At 46.4% G+C, this 15,338-nt stretch overlaps 1 protein-coding gene across 3 annotated transcripts in view; it reads right to left on the bottom strand.

The window, feature by feature from the left end:
• The window catches only part of Il34 (interleukin 34), a 58,579-nt gene that overhangs the window by 22,149 nt on the left and 21,092 nt on the right, over positions 1–15,338 (bottom strand). For 2 of the 3 annotated variants that reach the window (XM_052728244.1, XM_052728240.1), the window contains exon 2: positions 10,445–10,534. The exons of the other annotated variant lie outside the window; for it this stretch is intronic. The gene's annotated coding sequence lies outside the window, so the exon portion shown is untranslated. The remainder of the gene's footprint in view (positions 1–10,444; positions 10,535–15,338) is intronic. 3 annotated transcript variants of the gene reach the window in all.

The raw sequence follows: 15,338 nt of genomic DNA, 5'->3' as shown, positions 1-15,338 counted from the left end.
GGGCATTAGGTGCCCCGGAACTGGAGTTGCAGGTGATTGTAAGACTTCTGATATGGATTCTGGGACCCAAAACGAGATCTTCTGCAAGAGCAGCAAGTGTTCTAAACCCCTGAGCCGTCTCTCCATCCCCTGACTGTTCCTTTTTAAGCAGTCATGGCTCATGAACCTCCTGGTCTGAACAGTTCCTTTCTCTTCATGATGGTGGCTGCACTCTGAGTAACTGCTTATTTCAACTTCTGGAAGCTATTTTTAAGGTTGATGTGAAGCTTACCCTCCAAGTGGGCAGGTTTGAAAATGTACACTGGGTCATGGGCTGGAGAGATGGCTCCGTGGTTAGGAGTATTTCTGCTCTTGCAGAAGAGCGGAGCTTGGTTCCCAGCACCCATGCTGGGCCTTTTACAGCTCCCTATAACTTCATCATCGCCCTCTTCTGGCCTCCAAGGGCACCTTCACTCACACGGCAGACAGACACACACTGTACACATAAATAAAAATAAAGTAAGTATTTTTAAAAGAAAATGCAGAATATTTTGATCACTCCCCCAAAGTTCCCTTGGGCCTCCTTGTAACCAGTCCTCTTCCCAGTCTCCCACTGATCTGCCTTCTATCTTTAGAGTCAGATTTTTTCCAGAAATTTCTGTAGTGGGATCACATAGTCCGTTATCCTCATTGTCCTCTTCACTTGGCAGGCGATTTGAGGACTCACCACGCTGGTGAGGGTGGTGGCAGTGTGTTCCTTTCGTGTCTGTGCAGTGGCCCATTGTGCCACAATCTGTTTCTCCACTTGTCGCTAATGGATGTTAGAAATTGCTTCCAGGGTTTTGCAATTATGAACAAAGCTGTGATTCACAATGGACATAGGTTGTTATAGTCTGGACATGGCTTCAGTTCGTCCCCCAAGGGTGCACTTGGAAGCTTGGCTCTGTGTGCATCCGTCCCCAGCTCTCAATGCTGGGAGACAGTAAAATCTTTAAGATGTGGCACCTGACCAGGGATGGTAGCACGCACCTGCAATCTCCACACTCAGGGAACTGAGGCAAAATTGTCAGGAGTTTGAGGCCAGCCTGGGCTACATGGTGAAGTGGAAGCCAGCCTGGACTAGTGTCAAAGAGGGGAAGGAATGGGGGTGGGGACCACTGCCTTGGGGAGGAGTTTATGTAGTTCTCATGGGATCCCAGTTTGCTTTTGGGAGAAAGAATTGTTATAAAAGTGTAAGGCCAGCCGGGCGGTGGTGGCGCACGCCTTTAATCCCAGCACTCGGGAGGCAGAGCCAGGCGGATCTCTGTGAGTTCGAGGCCAGCCTGGACTACCAAGTGAGTTCCAGGAAAGGCGCAAAGCTACACAGAGAAACCCTGTCTCGAAAAACCAAAAAAAAAAAAAAGTGTAAGGCCAGCCCCTTCCCCCTTTCTGGTACCCTGTCCTACATCTTGAACCTTCCCTCCGTCAGAGAGGCTTGCATCAGAACACAGCCATTGCTGATGCTCTACCCTTGAGCCTCAAAAACTGTGAACTAAATAAAGCGGTTCATCCTTTCTTTCCTTTCTTCTTTCCTCGCCCTTTCCCTTCCTCCACTTCTTGTCTGGTTTTGGTCAGTTGGATTGTTTGTTTGTCTTAAACAGTCTTGCTAGCTAACCCAGGTCGGCCTCAGTCTCATGATCCTCCCACCTCAGCCTCTCCATGGTAGATTCCAGGCATGCGACACCACTCCTGACAAAATGTTTCCTTTATATGTTAGCATCGAGCATTTTTTAGGCCAATGAAAAATGGACCAGGACAAGGCTTTTCTGTGAGTGTGTTTATCTCTCTCCTGAGAGTAACATAGAATCATATGATCACTGGAGACTGAACTATAAGAAACAGCCAAGCTATTTTCCAAAGCGGCTGTCTGTTATTCTCTTTGATGTTCAAGTTGTTTTTTTATCATTAAGCTGATGAGAACTCTTTCTAGTAGGTTCCTGCCCTACTGGTGTGACTCCAGACGCTTTCATAGTTTCCTTGTTCTCTGCCATTACAGGACCTTCCAGGCTCTCTTGTACAGTTTTAGCCTCACACTTGAAATCAGATACTTCCCTAAGGACCCTTTTAGTGATAAATGGTATTTAGCTCACTCAACTTAGGCACCGAGTATTGCTATTTTACGATAGGGCTATCAGTGTTAGAGGTCTGATTCGGTAGGAAACACATAGTTTTAAATGTTTTTTAAAAAGTCATTTGGGGCTGGGAATGTGGCTTAGTTGATAGAGTGCTTGCCTGCCATGCAGGAATGCAGGAGGCCGTGGGTTCCATCTCCAGTACTGCATAAACTGAGCACAGTAGTACTTGCCTATAATCCCAGCACTTGGGAAGTGGAGGCAGGAGAATCAGTTCAGGGTCATCCTGGGCTACATAGTTTCAGGACAGCCTAGGCTATATGAAACCCTGCCTCAAAAAATAATTAACCTAGAGGTGTAGAGATGGCTCCATGGTGAAGAGCACTTGCTGTTCTTGCAGAGAGCCCAGGTTCAGTTCCCAGTACCCACATGGTGGCTCACAACTACTCTTAACTCTAGTTCTAGGGGATTCGGTGCTCTGTTCTAGCCTCTGCGGGCACTGGGCAAGCGGGCAGAGCACACACATACATGCAGGCAAACACTCATACTCATAGAAACAAATTTAAAAAAATTTAAAGCCAGGTGTGGAGTAGGGCGTCGTAGTGGGCACAAGGTCCTTGTGCATATAGATAAGCACTAGGGAAATCAGGACTGTCTCCTCAAGGGAGTAGATATATACCAATTTTCCACCCAGAAAGCTGGAATGGATGTATTAGCCTGGTGACCTGTGCTATCTGTAGGGCCTAGCCACACCTGAATGCCCCTGACTACTATGTTTATCTCAGACTCTTCCTTCCTAGACCTTTATCTTGAGCATCATTTCTGAGTCAACGGAACCCATCCTTAGGGGAGATGTCACATGTACTTTGCAACAGCCTAGATGCTATCTGTAGGGCCAGGCCACACCTGGCTCCCCCAGACTCTTACGTTTATCTCAGACATTCTCCCTAGACCCTAGCTTATGCACTGTTTCTCAGTCAACAGAGCTCATCTTTATGGAAGAGGTCATATGTACTTTGAAAAGAGTTTCAATGTAATCATGTCTTAAGCTTTGTTGTACAAGCAGATAGAGTTAATTATCACCAGGAAACTTTCTTCCAAAATTGTGTTGTGCTTATATATGCTTAACTAAGCTGCCCGGTGTCAAACTCTAGAAGTTGAACCAACACCAGCTACCGAGTCATATTGACCTGGACTTCCTTCTTGCCAGCCTTGGTGTTTGAGACACACCCCCCCCCCCCCCCCACGGAGTGTGTGCCTGTAATCCTAATGCTAGGGAGATGGAGACAGAAGGGACCCGAGGCTTGCTGCCCAGGTAGTCTTGCTAAACTAGTGAGCTCCATCCAGATTCAGTGAGAGACCCTGTCTCCAAAAAACTAAGATGGAACACAACTGAGGAGGGCATCCAGCTTTGACCTCAGGATCCCACAAGCATGTGCACACACCCACACCCACACACAAGTTCATGGCTCACAGTGTTGTATAGGAAACTCTCTGAACTTCTTCTGGTCTGAATGCTGCTTGATTCTCGGTGGGCTACACAGTGAGATACCATCTCAAAAACAAATCTAAACTGGGCAGTGGTGGCACACGCCTTTAAATCCCAGCCCTTGGGAGGCAGAGGCTGGCAGATCTCTGTGAGTGTGAGGCCAGCCTTGTTCTACAGAGAGAGTTCCAGGACAGCCAAGGCTACCCGAAAAACCCTGTCTCCAAAAACAAAAACAAAAAAACAAAAGAAGAAAAGAAAAATCTAATCTGTAGTACATGTCCCATGTTCTGCTGCCTGAAGACTATGAGCAGTTCCAATGCCCTGCCGCTTCTGTCGTTTTCTTCTACCACTACCACCGTGTGTGTGTGTGTGTGTGTGTGTGTGTGTGTGTGTGTGTGTGTCGCACATGCATGTCAACAGTGGGAGTATGGAGCTCACAGGACAGCTCCATGGAATCGCTTCTCCCCTCTCCCTTTAGATGGGTTCCAGAGATCAAACTCAGTCTCTAAGTTTGAGTGGCAATCACTTTACCCACTAAGCCATCTTCTGGGCTCTGCTCTCCACTTCTACCCGCCCGAGTCCAGAGCTAACCACAGTTCCGGCCTTTGCCGTGGCTTCAGATGGAGGTCCACACTAGCTGGACTCACTGCTGACATTCCGTCCTGTAATCAGGGAGAGCTGCTGAGTGTCCTCTTCTAACTCATCTTGTTTTCCTGTGAGTCCTTTCCCACGAGGCAAGCCAAGGCAGCAGCCGCAGATCACAGCTTTGCCAACATGTCTGATATGAATGAAATACTGTTCTTTCAACCTACATCTGGCCTTCCTCTGAAATCAGATAGGACTCAGGCCCACGAGGTTTCTTCCCATGCAGCTGCTTCTCACACTTGCCTGGGTTCTACACGGACAGTGACTTCAATTAGAAAATTCACAGCCGCTGGAGCGATTTTATTTTTAAACAGAGTCTCACTGTATAGCCCCCTTGCTGGCCTAGAGTTCTCCATTATAAATCAGGCTGGCCTGGAGATCACAGAGATCTGCCTGCCTTTGTCTCCCAAGTGCTGGGTATTAATGGCACATACTACTGTGCCACACTAATTTTTTTATTGCACTCTTATTATCTGTGAGGAAAGGGAGCGTGTGCATGCCACAGTGCATGTTCGGAGGTCAGAGGACAATTTTTGGAAGTCAGTTCTCTTCTTCCATAGGTGGATCCTGGGATTGAACTGAGGTCTTCAGGCTTGGGGGCAAGTACCTTTACCTGCTGAGCCATCTCACTGACCCCTGGTGCGATTCTTATGAGGTGAACCCCGGTGTCCAGGGACCAAAAGGAGTCACAGGCTTAAAATATACTAGCACTGGCTGAGTCTTTTCCATAGATCATCAGTTCCCAATCCCCCTCAAGACATTGGGCAAAATGGTTGGAGATATTGTTGGTGACCATGACTGAAGGATGGGTGTGACTGGAAGCCAGTGGGCAGAAGTGAAGGATGTACTGATAATCTAGAAATACAGGACAATTCTAGTCTCAGATGTCAGCATCGCTAACACTGAGATACAACATCCTAGAAAGGGCAGGGTGCAGAATACCCAGAAAGGAAATCCAGTGTGTTTGGTTTGCTGGTTTTGGCTGGTGGTTTGTTTTCTTAACTTTTTATTTATTATGTGTGTGTCTTTCTCTGTGATGTGTGTATAAGTATGAGCAAGTGTAGGCATGTGGAGAAGTCAGAGGACAACTTTCAGGAGTTGGTTCTTTCTTTCCACTGTGGATCCCGGGAGTGGAGTCAGGTGTCAGGCCTGCATAGAGAGCACATTTACCGGCTGAGTTATCTTGGCAGCTGGTTTGAGGGTTTTTGAGACAGGGTTTCACTATGTATTCCAGACTGGCCTAGAACTTGTGATCCTCCTGACTCAGCCTCCAAATATTGGGATTATATGTATGCACCATCCTGCCCAGATAAATTCAATGTATTTTACTACAAGTTCCAGGAACCATGGAAGACTATCCAAACTGGCCATGGCACATGACCCATGTTTAGATAAAATGGTCTAAGTAATTACCTGACATTGAGCATCAAGGCGACACCAGGCATGAGAACTATGAAATTTACCAAAGGTCTGTCTTAGGGGGACCCAGATCCCAGGGGAGGTCTGGAGAAGTCTGCACTGGACATTGCCCTTGCAGTCAACACTTATGAAGCACCTACTGTTTGCCTGGGATCAGTAAGCTGCCATTCCAGGAAGGTGCATGCAGGCCAGTGGGAAGCAGGATGATTGAATAAGTAGAAGACATCATCATGGGAAATTGTATGTCAAGGGACCGTAGGGAAGTGGGGACAGGGACGCAGGAAAGTTTCCTCAGGATGGCAAGGACACCAGCTCTCAGAACCACCATCTCCACCGAGCTCTGCCTGGTTGGAAGCACACACCTTTAATCCCAGCACTCAGGAAGCAGAGTCAGGTGGATCTCTGGGAGTTCAAAGCCAACCTGGTCTACAGAGCGAATTCTAGGCAGCCAGAGCTACACAGTGAAAGCTTTTCTTCAAAACAAACAAACAAAAGAAAAAGAACCCACCACCACAACAAAAAACAAAACAAAAAACACCCCCCTCAAAAAAACCCCAAGGGACTAGAGAGATAACTCAGGCAATAGAGTACCTGCTATGACAGCATGATGACCCGAGTCTGGACCCCAGCGCTCACGTAAAAAACTGGTGTGGTGGCATGCACACTGTACATCTCCTGGCCTCCACATGAACATGCATGTGTGCATACATCCATGCACACACACACACACACACACTCACATGTGCACACACATACAAGTACACACATGCATGCACACATGCACACACAGTGGAAGAGCAAGAGGAAAGATACCTGGCTTTGACCTGTGGCCTCTATAGGCTCATGCACACATGTGCAGATGCACCCTCACCTACACATGCACATGTACCCCTGAACACATACACACATACAACACTAAAAGTAAAGTTGAAAAGGGTGAACAAAAATATGCATTTGATGCTATGTTTGTTTTATAGGTGACATGCCCATGCCAGTTAATCCTGTCAGCTTCATGTGATTTGGAATCACCATGGAAACGAATCTCTGGGCATATCCATGGTAAGGGCTTTTCTAGACTATGCTAGCTGGGTGAGAAGACCCACCCTACGTGTGGCTGGCACTATCCCCTACTAAATAAAAGGAGAAAATGATTTGAGCAGCAGTGTTCACCTCTCTCTGTGTCCTGACTGGATGTGATGGGACCAGTCACCTCACGCTCGGGCTGCCGAGACTGCCCTGTCATGGCGGACTGTGTCCTCAAGCTATGAGTCACAATAAAGGTTTCCTTCCTGAAGTAGCTTTTGTCAGGTGTTCTGTCACAGCAAGAAGCCACGTGACTATTATAATACAGTTCCCCAAATAAAAAATAAGCCAACTATCTACCCCTAGAAGACTGGACATGCAGATGGTGGTGTAATGATACCATGGAATACTACACAGCCATCAAAAGGAACAAACTTCTAATTCAAGCAACAACATGGATAAACTAAAAAACATTATTTTGAGCTGGGCGGTGGTGGCGCACGCCTTTAATCCCAGCACTCCGGAGGCAGAGCCAGGTGGATCTCTGTGAGTTCGAGGCCAGCCTGGACTACCAAGTGAGTCCCAGGAAAGGCGCAAAGCTACCCAGAGAAACCCTGTCTTGAAAAACCAAAAAAAAAAAATTATTTTGAGGAAAAGAAGCCAGTTGTAAACAACTACATGCTTTGTAATTGCATTTATTAGAATGTAAGAATAGGTTTTTAAAAAAAGCTTATCTATAGTCATAGATACCCACTGTAGTTACCCAGGATGGCAGTGCTGATTGGAGCTGACTAGAAGGGGCCTGAGAGAATGTTGTGGAGAATTAGGAACACTCCATCTCTTGCCTGGAGTAGTGGTTACATAATTTGCATGTTGCCATTACTGGATAGGCAGTGACCCCTTCCTCCAAACTTACAGTCTCTAGGACTCTCAGCACACACCTTTACAGGACCTTTTTAGATGTGATTTTCTGAATTAAGAGTGAGGTCAAACTGCACTGGGCTAGACCTTAATCCAATAACTATGTTCTCACATCCACGGTGAATGTTTCATTGGGTGACAAGTTTTATGCAGTGCGAGGGAATGGACCCCAGGGCTTCACGCTTGGTACGCAGGCACTCTACCACCTGAACTCCACCTCCAGCTCTCATAAGGAGAGGGACTAGGGACACAGAGAGGACCACATGCCGATGAGGTGCAGACCGCAGAGACAGACGTGCAAGGGAAGAGTAGCAGGAGCTGTCGTGACCACGGGAAGCTGGGGGAGGGAGCAGCACCCCTCTACCCCCCACCCCACCCCCGCTTCAGTCTGCAGAAGGAACAGGGCTCCATCAACACTTTGACTGTGCATCTCTTGCCTCCAGGCCTGTGAGCGAGCACAGCTGGGTTGCTATAATAAGCTGTCGAGGTTGCAGTCCTAAGTTTCAGTACCACGCTAACAAATTGAATTCGTAGGTTCTACGGGCTTTATTTTCAGTAAGCTATACTTCTGGTTTTAAAAATAAACAAGAGCTCATTGGAACCTGCAAGCTGCTGAAAGCGTCCCCCTGGCTGGGCGCTTGCCCCTGGCTGGCAGAACAGCTTTTGGAGCATAGTCCTGTGTTGTTCAGAAAACTGAAGTTGGCCCTACCTGGGTGCTGCCCAGCCTGACCTGGTCCAGTACCTCTCCCTTTATGTTCACTGACCATGTGAAAATATCCCCTAGGCTGGAGCGTTGACTCAGCAGTTAAGATCGTTTGTTGCTCTTTCAAGGACCCAGGTTGGATTCCCAGCACCCACATCCTGCCTTGAAACCCTGATGCCTCTTCTGACCTTCATGGACATCAGGCAGGCACATGGTGCACTTACATACATACAGGCATGGCAGCCATATGTATAAAATAATAAAACAGGTAAATTGAAAAAATATTTTTAAAATATGTCCTTAGTCAGTATGCCCACAACACCCCCTCAGATGCAAATGTCACGTGGTCCATGGGTTAGCAGCACTACCTAAGAGACTCACTTCATGGATGCCGTGTTCAAAAGCAACCTGAATCCCTTACATGGCTGCTGTCCCCAGAACTGAGGACCAAAGGGAGGCCTGCTTAGGAGGTGAGAGGTTTCTATGTGCTCATAGATTCATTTTCTAGAATGATCTTCAGTCCCATTCCTTTACTTTCTGCAGCCCAGGCAGTCACAAAAGGAAACAGTGAACTTTATTTTTATGTATGTTTTACAGATTTATCTATTTTTATTGTATGTGTGTGAGTATTCTGCATGCATGCACACCTGCATTCCTGGTGCCTAAGGAGACTAAAAAAGACCACCAGATCCCCTGGAACCGGAGTTACAGACAGTTGTGAGCCACCATGTGAGTGCTGGGGACTGAACTCAGGTCCTCTGGAAGAGCAACAAGCACCCTTTAATGCTGAGTCATCTCTCTAGCCCTTATGATTTATTTTTATTTTTTATTTGTGTGAATGTATGGGTGTGGGTGCCTGCAGAGACCAGCAGAGGGAGTCAGATCCCTGGAGTTGGAGTTACAAGCGGTTGTGAGTCACCAAACGTGAGCGCTAGGAACCGAACTCTGGACCTCTGGGAGAGCTGAAAGTGCTCTTAACCATGGAGTCATCTCTCTAGGCCGGAAAGGAAACTTCTTACGTACTTTTCTTTGGTTTCATGGTGAAAGCCCCTGACCCTGAGAGATGACTCCTCACCTGTCTCAGCACACCCTGCCCATGTGTGCATGAGGGTCAGGGCCAGCCAAAGTCAGATGACGGTGAAGGCATAGGCAGATCTGACCCAGACCCTACTGAGTATGCTATCCCTACAGTCTCCTCACATCTGCCGGCAGCCCTCCATGTACTAGGGGAATTTTCCATGCATGAACTCTAACTCACTGCATTCCACTACAAAGCCCGGGGGAGGAACTCACAACCTTCTCATTCTGATGAGGAAATGGAGGGAGGGGAAACTAATGTGTCCCAATCAGGGGCAGAGCAGTGATTTCAGCCCAGCCAGCCCAGAAAACACTGGCCTCTTTGTTCTTGGGACAGGGTCTTGCCATGTAGCCAAACTGCCTTCCAACGCTCAGCCCACTGCTTCTGACATGTAATGGGATTACAGGCTCACACCATGGCAAAACACTGTCTTTTCTGAAGATTTAAATTTTTAAAGATTATGTGTGTGTGTTTATGCATGTGTATGTGTGAGCATAGGTGCCTCAAGAGTCTAGAAGAGGGATCCCCTGGAGCTGGAGTTACAGGTGGTTGTGAACTTCCCATTACTAGTGCTGGGAACCTAACTTGGGTCCTCGGCAGAGGTTTGCATTCTTAACCTCTGGGCCATCTCTCCAGCCCCTCACTGTTATCTTAACCTTTCGAGTGTCCTACTGAGTAAAAGCCACATCCTGAGATGCGGCTGAGACCCCAAAGGATTTCCTTTGTTTATAATCCAGATCCTTTACCCGTTTTTTTCCGCATTTCATTCTTCTTGAGACAATTATAGCAATGATTCCCAAGTTGAGAATAGACCAGAGACTCCAAGCCTGTTGGGACATCCTCCAAAGCATAAACAGAACAGGGTACAGGATGAAGGCTCTTGGGCTCTACTTTCTGGGTTTTTAATATGTTGTGGTTTGCTTCGTGGAGACAATTAACAAAAACAAGAGGCCGAGCTAGAAATGACTGAGCTGAGAGTCAGGCACATGCTCCCAACGTGGTGCACAGTTCCTGCTCCCCCACCCCTACCCACCCCCTACCCACCCCTTACCCACCCCGTCCATTTAAGTAGTTACCAACTCTGCATGTGTCTACAACAGCAGTCACAGTGGTTACTGACTCGTCAAAAGAGACTCTCCGGCTCTCCAGCTGGGTGGTGCAGGACACTGAAGGATAGAAAGGAATTTATTCCAGGTGTGCAAGGATGGTTGAGAGTAAGAGACCTCGCAATGTAACACAGTAACAGGCCTTTCTTAGTGTATTTGTAGGTGATGAGAAAGCATGTTACAAAATCCAACATCCTTAACTGAGAGAAGCGCTTATTAAAATGGGGATTGATGGGTAATTGTTTTTTTTAATTTTATAATTAATTTAATTTTACATATCAGCCACGGATTCCCCTGTCCTCCCTCCTCCCGCCCCCTTCCCCCAATTCACCCCCCATTCCCACCTCCTCCAAGGCAAGGACTTCCCTGGGGATTCAGCTGAGGCAGGTCCAGTCCCCTCCTTAGATTTTTTATTTTTATTATTTTAAATTATGTGTATGTGTGTGAGTGTGGGTTTGTATAGGTGAGTTCAGTACCTAAGGAGGCCAGAGGACATCAGATTCCCTGGAGCTAGAGTTACAGGCACTTAGGAATTGCCCAGTGTGGATGCTAGGAACCAAATCCAAATCTCTGCAAGAGAGGTATGCACTCTTAACCAGTGAGCCCTCAACAAGATGAAATGTATCCATCTCAGACAAAGGCTAGAATCTGGCTTAATTTAGAATCATTAGAAGAATTTTCACTAAAGACAGGAACAATACAAGTGTGTGCTCTCTAGCACACTCAGGCCAACGCAGTTACACAGGTAAAATAAAAACGTAAGAATTAAATAGGAAATAAAATTATTCCCATTATAAATAATAGGACTATAAAGCAAGAACACCCAAGCTAATCACAAATGCATGGGAAAAGAAGCCAGATGACCATATCTGTACATAAGTGAAGGACCGTCTGGATTAGCTTGACAGCCAGAGCTCAGTCCCAGAACCTGCGGCGGAAGCAGAGACCTGACTCCCAGAAGTTGTCGGCTGACCTCCTGCATGCAAACCATGGCCTATGTACACCCATATTCATACACACACACACACACACACACACACACACACACACACACACATATACACACACACCATATGCAATAATAATAAATAAAACTTTAAATATATGTATTTATTATATTATAAATATTATATAATATATATAGTGTATACATGCTATATAAAGGCCAGAGAAACCATCTTAGGAGTCCTTCCTCCGGTGCCACTCATCTATTTTTTTTTTTTTTGAGGCAAGTTCTCTCACTGGCCTGTAATTTAGCAAATAGACTAGGCTGGCTAGCCGGATTCCTCAGCACTGGGGTTACAAGTGTGCAACACCACGCCCGGCTTTTAAAAACAACAACCAAAATGGGTTCTGGGGCTCAAACTCACACCCACGTGCCTGTAAGCCAAGCACTTAACCAACAGAGCTATTTCTCCAGCCCCAATGTACTTTTCAAAAGTAGAGCAAAACCAACTATGGCATTGAAAAAAAAATGAGATTGATGACTGCCGGTCAGGACAGTGGGGTCATGTCTCTGTGTCTCCTGCACTGCTGTGAGAAATACCAGAGGGAGACACCCCAAAGGCAAGCCTCGTGGGTCAGCCTCAGGGTTTCAGAGTACTCACTGACCTGGGGCCCCTGATGAGGCCAAGCATCATGGTGATGGGAGCGTGTGGAGGCTGTTCATCTCATGATGGACAAGAAGTCAAGAGTGATGAGGGAACTGTAGCCAGGCATAATCTCCAAAGCCAGGAACCCTGGGACTTACTTCCTGTAGCTACACCCCACCTCCTAAGGTTTCTAGAACCACCCCAAAGAGCTGCTGGAGATCAAGCACAGACTGTGGGGGACATTTCATAGTCAAACCCCATCAGTGACCTGGGCCAAAGGGGACTTCTTCCCACAGGTCGTATTCTAGCTCTAGATGTGGTTGATAGTTACCAGGGTGTGTTCACTGCGTGATAACTCATTGAAAATTACTCTCTTTTCATGTATGTATGTTATACTTGAATTTTTATTATAGCAAGTCCAATTAAAATACCACCACATGTGTAATTAAATACTAGAATTCAACCCTTAGGTGAAAAATAAATAGGCCAGACGAGCCTGAAAGAACTCAGGAAAATATATGTCTTAAATATTAGAAACCTTAGCAGAGAAAAAGTAGAAACATGTTGGGTGTGGTACATGCCTTTAATCCCAGCACTCAGGAGGTTGAGGCATGTGATTGCTGTGAGTTTGAAGTCACTCTGGTCTATGTAAAAAAAAAGAAAGAAAGAAAAAGGGCTGGAGAGATGGCTCAGGTTAAAAGCGCTGGCTGCTCTTCCACCTGGGTTCAATTCCCAGCACCCACATGGTCGTTCACAACCGTGTGTAACTGCAGTTCTAGGGGATCTGACGCCCTCTTCTGGCCTCCTCAGGCACAGGCACAGACATGGTGCACAGACACAAACGCAGACAATACATATACAATACAGTAACAGCGGTCACAAGAACAAAGATCAAGAATGAGAGTGAAGAGACAGACTCTGGGCAGAGGGCAGCAATTTTCAAACAGACTCAAATTTCTACGAGGAAAGGTGCTTATGAAAAGAAACTTATCGGGGTTGGGGCTTTAGCTCAGTGGTAGAGCACTTGCCTAGCAAGGGCAAAGCCCTGGGTTTGGTCCTCAGCTCTGGAAAAAAAAAAAAGTAACTTATTAAACAACTACTCCATTTAGAAACGAAAGGAGAACCATCTGGAAAGAAACACAGGAGCCTCTTCCTCCTGCCACTCTCCGGGATGAACTCCAAACAGATGAAATTCTGAATGTAAAATAACAGAAGAAAACCCAAGGCACAATCCTGTCGTCTGAAAGTGAGGAAGGCTTTTGTATCTAAGATTAAACATTTTAAAGTCATCAATGAAGAGTCATTTGACGGCCTAAAAAATACAATTTGTGCAGGATGGACTGACGAGATGGCTCAGCCATTAAAGGCGCTTGCTGCCAAGCCTGGCAACTTCTGTTTGATCCCCGGAACCTACAGGGTGGAAGGAGAGAATGGACTTCTGCAAGTTGTCCTCTGATCTCTACATGCCCACTGTGGCAAGCACACACCCCTGCCAATGAAAAACAAAGAAGTATGGTTTTTTAATAGTTGTGTGTGCAGGGGTATGGGGACAGGAGTTGCAGTAAGTTCCTGCCCAGCTTTCTGCCCTTGAAATATACCTAATACATTTTTCTTTTTTTGAAGAAAAAGAAGTCTGTAGGTGGTAGCACATGCCTTTCATCCCAGCACTTAGGAGGCAGAGGCAGGAGGATCTCTGTGAGTTTGAGGCCAACTGGTCTGTAGAGTGAGTTCCAGGACAGCCAGAGCTACACAGAGAAACCCTGTTTCAAAAAAAATAAAAAAAAGAACCAGAAATGCTACAGTGGATGCAACTGTATCCAAGATGAAAAGCTAATCCCTGAGATATAAACAGCTCCTAGCATTAAAGGAGAAAAGCCAATACTTCTAATTTTGAAATAAGCAAAGACCTTGAGTAAGACAGCATACATGATGCTTTGGGTTAGATCCCTGGCATGGCATAATTTGGACACATTAGTGCACATCTATGAGCCCAACAACTGTACAGTGGAGTAGGGGGGATAATTCACACCAAGGTGTAAAAGACTAGTAGGTAAGGATCAGAAGTTCAAGGTCATCTTTGGCTACATGATGTGCACAGTGAGTTCCAAGCAGGGTACATAAGAGCCTGTCTGGAGAGGGGACGAGGAGAGAGACAGAGCTGGGGGGTGGGGTCATTAGATTTTCATCTGAGATTCCAGACATTCCCTCCTGCCCTCTTCCCATTGGTCTGTGACTGTAGTCTCTGGAGATGCTGGGACATAGTGGGTGGAAGGTTAACAGAGGAGAGATGCCATCTATGCAAGCACAGAGAAATTGTCATCCATGCCAGGGTAAGACTTTTTGGTGACACAGCCGTTTTGTATAACCCATGGGGTCACTCATGATCCTGTAAATATCTCTCACCCGTGCTCCTGTGAGCTCTAATTTCTCATCTATGTGCCTGTAAATAAGCCCGATAAACTCACTGGCTCATCAAGCCAGACTCGGATGAGTCATCTCTTCGAGCTGTCTTTCGTGGACCATCTGAGGTGAATATGCCTCACGCTCATGCCACCTCAGAAGCTAACACAACAGACAGTCATCAAGAAAAAACCAGCTGAGTGGTGGTGGTGCACGCCTTTAATCCCTGCACTCAGGAGACAGAGGCAGGTGTATCTCTGCGTCCAAGCCAACCTGGTCTACAGAGCAAGTTCCAGGACAGCCAGGGCTACACAGAGAAACCCTGTCTCAAAACAAAACCAAAACCAGAAACAAACAAACAAAAAAACCACCACCACAACCAAAAAAGTCAGAAATAGTATTTAAAGCACTAATTAAGTTCCTTTCATAACACAGTGGAAGGCCATACCAAGTCATTGTCGTTCGTGTATCAGATTGGTGCAAAGCCAGAGACCTGGCAGCAGAGACCATTGATGTGGCAAAATGGTAATTTCTCTTCCAAAGCTGATACAGCTGCAGTTTGGTGCTTACTTTGTGGAGGAGACGTTGGCAGCATCTTCAGAATTGCTAAAGCTGGTACCAAGCAATCAACCCCATGTCTGGGAAGCCACCCTGCATATGTAATCCACACCTGCAGAAAGCCACATGGGCAGGGTTCTTCTTCACGCTTTCTGATGACAGGCTGAGAACTAAACACTGAAAACCCAAATGTTCACCACACGGGAGCACAGTGTATTATCCTCACTAAAATAAAGTACGTGATAATGTGGATTCTTGCTGCAAACTGTCCAGCAAAGCCAAGCACTTTATAAACACATATTTAGATATATGTT

Source organism: Peromyscus californicus, unplaced genomic scaffold, assembly GCF_007827085.1.
Source record: "Peromyscus californicus insignis strain IS unplaced genomic scaffold, ASM782708v3 Scaffold_8__1_contigs__length_139910024, whole genome shotgun sequence".
Taxonomy (NCBI): Eukaryota; Metazoa; Chordata; class Mammalia; order Rodentia; family Cricetidae; genus Peromyscus; species Peromyscus californicus.
The sequence above is the reverse complement of the archived record's forward strand: the minus strand, read 5'-3'. Positions and strand labels throughout refer to the sequence as shown.